Source organism: Salmo trutta, unplaced genomic scaffold (genome assembly GCF_901001165.1).
Source record: "Salmo trutta unplaced genomic scaffold, fSalTru1.1, whole genome shotgun sequence".
Lineage (NCBI taxonomy): Eukaryota > Metazoa > Chordata > Actinopteri > Salmoniformes > Salmonidae > Salmo > Salmo trutta.
The window spans coordinates 2,177,711-2,186,865 of NW_021822911.1; positions in this window are offsets into that span (position 1 = coordinate 2,177,711).

Genomic DNA, 9,155 nt, shown 5'->3' on the forward strand with positions numbered 1-9,155 from the left:
GAGACTTGCATTTTGAAGTCGGTTTAATAATGCTTGTGAAAACTGACTTCAGGTGATTGAGGGATCTAGTCTAGATTAAACGTCATAGGAAGTTTTATCATGTGGAGGTTTCATTCAGGTCTCTGTTTAGTTAATTAAATAATCTGTTTGTCTTTGACAGGAGAGAGACCAGACTCTCCTTCTGACAGCAGGAAGAGTCCTTCAGAGGAACCAGACCCTGAGACGTTCAAACCAGCAGGACGACATCACTGCTCCCAGTGTGGAAAGAGTTTTACTCAGTTAGGGAGCCTGAGAACACATAAGAGAATACACACTGGAGAGAAGCCTTACACCTGCTCCTTGTGCGGAAAGAGTTTTAGGTGGTTGGGGAGCGTGGAAAGGCATGAGAGGACACACACAGGAGAAAAGCCTTTCCATTGTTCCCATTGTGGAAAGAGTTGTACACAGTTAGGGAGCCTGAAGGAGCATGAGAGAATACACACATGGAGAAAGCCTTACCAATGTTCCCATTGTGGAAAGCATTTTGCCCAGTTAGGAAACCTGAACCAGCATGAGAGGATACACACAGGAAAAAAGACGCACCACTGCTCCCACTGTGGAAAGAGATTTACCCGGTTAAGGTACCTGAAAGAGCATGAAAGAATACATACAAATACACAAGAGGAGAAGACATACCACTGCTCTCATTGTGGAAAGACATTTTCCCAGTCAGAGGACCTGAAATCACATGAGAGAATAGAGAGGCTGTGTTCTGACTTGTGTTTTTGACTGAGAATTTGTGATTTTGTTTGGACCGTCAGACGTGATTTCACTTTGTGTATGTTAGTGCACTATTTTTTATTGCGATTAATCCTTGTCTGGAAGGGTTAAAATACCCTGAAAACATCCAAAATACATCCTGTATACTGTTAAATCTACAATGCCATGTAAAAACAAGATGACATTGAGGTTAAATAAAGGGTGCTTTACCAATGTAACATATTTTGACACGTCCACTGTGGGGCTCTGCAGAGTCATAATATCCATAACAACTACAGGTCAAACAGGGAATGGTTCGCATCGTTTTTCCACCATTCATTTTCCCCATAGGGCTGTGTTTTGTTTAAGCTCACCGTGGTGTGATGTTTTGATAACCATGTAAATCTCTCTAGGTCAAGGTGACTGAGGACACACAGTGTGTTGTGAATTTATTGTAACGTTTTTAAAATGGTATAACTGCTTTATTTTAGCTGGACCCCAGGAAGAGTAGCTGCTGCCTTGGCAGGAACTAATGGGGATCCCTAATAAACCCCAGAAGAGGTAGCTGCTGCCTATATTTGTCTCTCTTACTCTCAGATTCGAAAAAGCTAATTAGCATCAAAGTAGACGACATGCAAGACTACAAATCCCTGCAAGCTCCTGCATGTCATCTCTAGCCAACACCTTTCACAGAACAGTTCACTGAATTGTCCATTGAAATAAATGTTGACAATTTAATCATTGCTACATTAAGGCCTGATTGCTGGAGTGCTGCAGAGATGGTTGTCCTTCTGGAAGTTCTCCCATCTCCACAGAGGAACTCTGGAGCTCTGTCAGAGTGACCATCAGATTCTTGGTCACCTCCCTGACCAAGGCCCTTTTCCCTGATTGCTCAGTTTGGCCAGGCAGACAGCTCTAGGAAGAGTCTTGATGGTTCCAAACTTCTCATTTAAGAATATTGGTGGCCACTGTGTCTTGGGGAACTAAAATGCTGCAAACAGTTTTTGGAACCCTTCCCCAGATCTGTGCCTTGACACAATCCTGTCTCAGCACTCTACGGACAATTCCTTTGACCTCATGGCTTGGTTTTTGCTCTGACATGCACTGTGAACTGCGGGACCTTATATAGACAAGTCTGTGCCTTTCCAATCATGTCCAATCAATTGAATTTACCACAGGTGGACTCCAATCAAGTGTAGAAACATCTCAAGGATGATTAGAGGAATCACGATGCATTGAGCTCAATCTCAAGTCTCATAGCAAAGGGTCTGAATACTTAAGTAAATACATTAGTAAGTACAGGTGCCCCTCCACCCTCTGGTGGGATGGATCATGACTACAGAGAAACCTAGATTCAAATACTTAGATTTGTGTGTATTGGATATATGTTGTGAAATTGTTAGACAATGCTTGTCAGATATTACTGCACTGTCGGAGCTAGAAAAACAAACATTTCACTACACCCGCAATAATATCTGCTAACATGTGTATGTGACCAATAAAATGTGATTGATTTGAAATAAACGTCCTATTATCAAAGGTGCTTTTGGCTGGGGTCAAAATGACTCCGAAGGATTTGAATTTGTTAAAAGTCCATATTGATACAGAAACACTAAACCATGATTTAGATTTATTAAGAACAAGTTGATTGACAAAGTCATGACAAATTGAATAAACCACATTTTGGCTATAATAAAAGATTTGCCTCTGGGGTCAAAATTATCCATTCAGAAGTATGGTTCAATGCAAATTGTAGTGAGTCTAAAGTTTGTTTTAAATTCTCACTTATTAAACACGAATCCATCAACACATGATTCTCTTTGAACGACTTAATATAATATTAACCTTTTATGAAATAAATGAAAAATAAACGTTTGGTTCCTCAACTGCGTTGCCCTCCAGTCAGCAGATGGCGATGTGCGTCTTTTAGGTTCAGGCGATGCTGCCAGTGTGACGTATAATCTAGTGGGACGGACGCTCCTTCAACAACAACAGCTAGTCAGACACCTCGGTAGCTTTCTAGCAAACATAGCTACAACATTCACGCTCTTTACACTGTTTTGGTGTATATTAGTCGCTGTGTATTAAACACACTTCTGTTGTATGTACTTGTTGGCCCATTTAATTATATATTTAACGTTTGTTTGTCAGCTAGCTGGTTTGCTAAGTTAGCTTAGAACTTGGCTAGTCGCTAATGCTAATAGCTAACATCTCCGACCATGAGTTCACTAAGCTACTCTCCTCCTGTTAAAGAAGAGGAGGTCTGCTGACGGAGAAAGAAACTCTAGTGAAAAGAGGAGGAAGAGGAGAAAGATGTTACAATACAAAAACAAGTAGAGGGTGAGGCTGTTACAGTGAAAGAAGAAGAGAAAGACGTTTCAGTTAAAGAAAGAGGAGGATGTTACTGTGAAAGATGATGCTGTTTTTGGAGTGGAGGATGAAGTGAAGAAGATGAAGACGTTTTTGGAACGAAGGATGAAGAGGGGGAGATTACTGTCACATTAGAGGAGGACGAAGAAGAGAAGGCTGGAGAACTGATTAACACCAGTAAATACAGTGAGTACTATCTAATAAAACAGGGACATTGATCTGATTAACACCAGTAAATACAGTGAGTACTATCTAATAAAACAGGGACATTGATCTGATTAACACCAGTAAATACAGTGAGTACTATCTAATAAAACAGGGACATTGATCTGATTAACCCCAGTAAATACAGTGAGTACTATCTAATAAAACAGGAACATTGACCTGATTAACACCAGTAAATACAGTGAGTACTATCTTATAAAACAGGGACATTGATCTGATTAACACCAGTAAATACAGTGAGTACTATCTAATAAAACAGGGACATTGATCTGATTAACACCAGTAAATACAGTGAGTACTATCTTATAAAACAGGGACATTGATCTGATTAACACCAGTAAATACAGTGAGTACTATCTAATAAAACAGGGACATTGATCTGATTAACACCAGTAAATACAGTGAGTACTATCTAATAAAACAGGGGCATTGATCTGATTAACACCAGTAAATACAGTGAGTACTATCTAATAAAACAGGGGCATTGATCTGATTAACACCAGTAAATACAGTGAGTACATCTTATAAAACAGGGACATTGATCTGATTAACACCAGTAAATACAGTGAGTACTATCTAATAAAACAGGGACATTGATCTGATTAACACCAGTAAATACAGTGAGTACTATCTAATAAAACAGGGACATTGATCTGATTAACACCAGTAAATACAGTGAGTACTATCTAATAAAACAGGGACATTGATCTGATTAACACCAGTAAATACAGTGAGTACTATCTAATAAAACAGGGACATTGATCTGGTTAACACCAGTAAATACAGTGAGTACTATCTTATAAAACAGGGACACAAACCATTTTCTAGTCTTTCCATAGACTTTCAAGACGATTTAAGTCCAAACTGTAACTAGGCCACTCAGGAACATTCAATGTCATCTTGGTAAGCTCCTCCAGTGTAGATTTGGCCTTGTGGTTTAGGTTATTGTCATGTTAGGACCGAGTCACCTAACTTTATTGACAACACCCAAATGGATACTGTCATTAACGTCGTTCTTCAATAATTACACATAATTCTTAATACTGTAGCTGTTTAGTTACAGTCACATGTTCAACTATCATCAGCTGATCCAGGAAATCATTTTCTGAATGCCAGTCACATGACAAACATCACGACATGCAACAACAACCAAAGTGCTTCTTCATTCATTACTCTGGTAAAGACAGTTATGCTGTGCTCCACGTTGGATCCAACACCCCTAACAAATTGATTTTTATAATGCGTTATTGTCTGATTGATTTACAGTAGGGTCTCGTTAGTCTGTTTGGAGACAGAGATACTTAGCTCATAATGTGTAGAGAACTGTTCATTGATGGATAGGCTATTGTACAACACACAGAGCTATTTTCCTTTATTCAGGACATTTAGAATGACAACACATTACAGAGTAGCCTAGTGGGATTATTCACAAAATTATCTGGTGATCAGGTTATGAAATGTCATGACAAAGACATTTTAATGTCCATGTTTCACCTGAAATATTACATGATTTATAGTCCTACAGTGGGGGAAAAAAGTATTTGATCCCCTTTTGATTTTGTACATTTGCCCACTGACAAAGAAAGGATCAGTCTATAATTTTAATGGTAGGTTTATTTGAACAGTGAGAGACAGAATAACAACAAAAAAATCCTGAAAAACGCATGTCAAAAATGTTATAAATGATTTGCATTTTAATGAGGGAAATAAGTATTTGACCCCCTCTCAATCAGAAAGATTTCTGGCTCCCAGGTGTCTTTTATACAGGTAACGAGCTGAGATTAGGAGCACACTCTTAAAGGGAGTGCTCCTAATCTCTGCTTGTTACCTGTATAAAAGACACCTGTCCACAGAAGCAATCAATCAATCAGATTCCAAACTCTCCACCATGGCCAAGACCAAAGAGCTCTCCAAGGATGTCAGGGACAAGATTGTAGACCTACACAAGGCTGGAATGGGCTACAAGACTATCGCCAAGCAGCTTGGTGAGAAGGTGACAACAGTTGGTGCGATTATTCGCAAATGGAAGAAACACAAAAGAACTGTCAATTTTGCTCGGCCTGGGGCTCCATGCAAGATCTCACCTCGTGGAGTTGCAATGATCATGAGAACGGTGAGGAATCAGCCCAGAACTACACGGGAGGATCTTGTCAATGATCTCAAGGCAGCTGGGACCAAGAAAACAATTGGTAACACACTACGCGGTGAAGGACTGAAATCCTGCAGTGCCCGCAAGGTCCCCCTGCTCAAGAAAGCACATATACATGCCCGTCTGAAGTCTGCCAATGAACATCTGAATGACTCAGAGGACAACTGGTGAAAGTGTTGTGGTCAGATGAGACCAAAATGGAGCTCTTTGACATCAACTCAACTCGCCGTGTTTGGAGGAGGAGGAATGCTGCCTATGACCCCAAGAACACCATCTCCACCGTCAAACATGGAGGGGAAACATTATGCTTTGGGGTGTTTTTCTGCTAAGGGGACAGGACAACTTCACCGCATCAAAGGGACAATGGACGGGGCCATGTACCGTCAAATCTTGGGTGAAAACTTCCTTCCCTCAGCCAGGGCATTGAAAATGGGTCGTGGATGGGTATTCCAGCATGACAATGACCCAAAACACACGGCCAAGGCAACAAAGGAGTGGCCCAAGAAGAAGCACATTAAGGTCCTGGAGTGGCCTAGCCAGTCTCCAACCTTAATCCCATAGAAAATCTGTGGAGGAAGCTGAAGGTTCGAGTTGCCAAACGTCAGCCTCGAAACCTTAATGACTTGGAGAAGATCTGCAAAGAGGAGTGGGACAAAAACCTGAGATGTGTGCAAACCTGGTGGCAACTACAAGAAACGTCTGACCTCTGTGATTGCCAACAAGGGTTTTGCCACCAAGTACTAAGTCATGTTTTGCAGAGGGGTCAAATACTTATTTCCCTCATTAAAATGCAAATCATTTTATAACATTTTTGACATGCGTTTTTCTGGATTTTTTTGTTGTTATTCTGTCTCTCACTGTTCAAATAAACCTACTATTAAAATTATAGACTGATCATTTCTTTGTAAGTGGGCAAACGTACAAAATCAGCAGGGGATCAAATAGTTTTTTCTACCACTGTAGGTCTATGTTGTTTAGAGGTCGACCGATTATGATTTTTCAACGCCGATACCGATTATTGGGGGGCCAACACAAGCCGATACCGATTAATCGGCCGAATTTAAAAAAACAATGTTTCTTTATTTGTAATAATGACAATTACAACAATACTGAATGAACACTTATTTTAACTTAATATAATACTTAAATAAAATCAATTTAGCCTCAAATAAATAATGAAACATGTTCAATTTGGTTTAAATAATGCAAAAACAAAGTGTTGGAGAAGAAAGTGAAAGTGCAATATGTGCCATGTAAGAAAGCTAACGTTTAATAGTGCCTTGCTCAGAACATGGGAACATATGAAAGCTGGTGGTTCCTTTTAACATGAGTCTTCAATATTCCCAGGTAAGAAGTTTTAGGTTGTAGTTATTATAGGAATTATAGGACTATTTCTCTCTATACGATTTGTATTTCATATACCTTTAACTATTGGATGTTCTTATAGGCACTTTAGTATTGCCAGTGTAACAGTATAGCTTCCGTCCCTCTCCTCGCTCCTACCTGGGCTCGATCCAGGAACACATCGACAACAGCCACCCTTGAAGCAGCGTTACCCATGTAGAGCAAGGGGAACAACTACTCCAAGTCTCAGAGCAGTGACGTTTGAAAAGCTATTAGCGCGCACCCGGCTAACTAGCTAGCCATTTCACATCGGTTACACCAGCCTAATCTTGGGAGTTGACAGGCTTGAAGTCATAAACAGCGCAATGCATTGCAATGAGCTACTGGAAAAAGCACAAAAGTGCTGTTTGAATGAATGCTTACGAGCATGCTGGTGCCTACCCCCGCTCAGTCAGACTGCTCTATCAAATCATAGACTTAATTATAATATAATAAACACACAGAAATACGAGCCTTAGGTCATTAATATGGTCGAAGCCGGAAACTTTCATCACGAAAACCAAAAAATATTATTTAAGTGAAATACGGAACCGGTCCGTATTTTATCTAACGGGTGGCATCCCTAAGTCTAAATATTCCTGTTACATTGCACAACCTTCAATGGTATGTCATAATTATGTAAAATTCTGGCAAATTAGTTCGCAACGAGCCAGGCAATGAACGCAAGAGCAGTGACACAATTTCATGTTAGCAGGCAATATTAACTAAATATGCAGGTTTAAAAATATATACTTGTGTATTGATTTTAAAGAAAGGCATTGATGTTTATGGTTAGTACATTGGTGCAACGACAGTGCTTTTTTCCCAAATGCGCTTGTTAAATCATCACCCGTTTGTCGAAGTAGGCTGTGATTCGATGAGAAATTAACAGGCACCGCATCGATTATATGCAACGCAGGACACGTTAGATAAACTAGTAATATCATCAACCATGTGTAGTTAACTAGTGATTATGTTAAGATTGCTAGGTTTTTATAAGATAAGTTTAATGCTAGCTAGCAACTTACCTTGGCTTCTTGCTGCCCTCGCGTAACAGGTAGTCAGCCTGCCATGCAGGCTCCTCGTGGAGTGCAATGTATGGCAGGTGGTTAGAGCGTTGGACTAGTAACCAGAAGGTTGCAAAAACGAATCCCCGAATCCTCCCTGAACAAGGCAGTTAATCCCCGTTCCTAGGCCGTCATTGAAAATAAGAATGTGTTCTAAATCTGACTTCCTAGTTAAATAAAGGTGTACAATTATTTATTTTTATCGGCAAATCGGAGGCCAAAAATACAGATTAACGATTGTTATGAAAACTTGAAATCGGCCCTAATAAATCGGCCATTCCGATTAATCGGTCGACCTCTAATGTTGTTGTGTGAAGTTATGGGTCCTACAGTAGGTCTATGGTATTGTTATGTGAAGTTATGGGTCCTACAGTAGGTCTATGGTATTGTTATGTGAAGTTATGGGTCCTACAGTAGGTCTATGTTGTTGTTAGGTGAAGTTATGGGTCCTACAGTAGGTCTATGTTGTTGTTAGGTGAAGTTATGGGTCCTACAGTAGGTCTATGGTATTGTTATGTGAAGTTATGGGTCCTACAGTAGGTCTATGTTGTTGTTAGGTGAAGTTATGGGTCCTACAGTAGGTCTATGTTGTTGTTAGGTGAAATTATGGGTCCTACAGTAGGACTATGTTCTTGTTTGGTGAAGTTATGGGCCAATTTGTTAAACACTTAGTGTACAAACCCTCATTGTCAGGCTGATGGCAAAGCTAGCCATAAAGCATTTTACTGGTTGAAGTGTTTTTTAAAAGTATAAATCAGTTGATATGCGACAATAACACAAACATTATATTAAGCAGGAGATTCAAGCGAGCCTTACAATTATAATCCAATAGTAATGTGAAATGCACTCCTAAGCAACCTGGAAATGGACGCAGATTTTGCTGTCAGCCTATGAGAACCCTGCATTTCCCCCCACGATGGTGAATTAGTGAATAGACACAGAGCTTAATGTGAGTTTCCTTGAGTAGCACTCCTGATCTTGCACTGTAATATTCAGAATACATTGTGAAAAATTCAAATCTTCGCTCACCATTTTTTGCTCCAGGCAGATATACTACATCCATAACTAGTGGTTTCCTCATTACCAGATATACTACATCCATAACTAGTGGTTTCCTCATTACCAGATATACTACATCCATAACTAGTGGTTTCCTCATTACCAGATATACTACATCCATAACTAGTGGTTTCCTCATTACCAGATATACTACATCCATAACA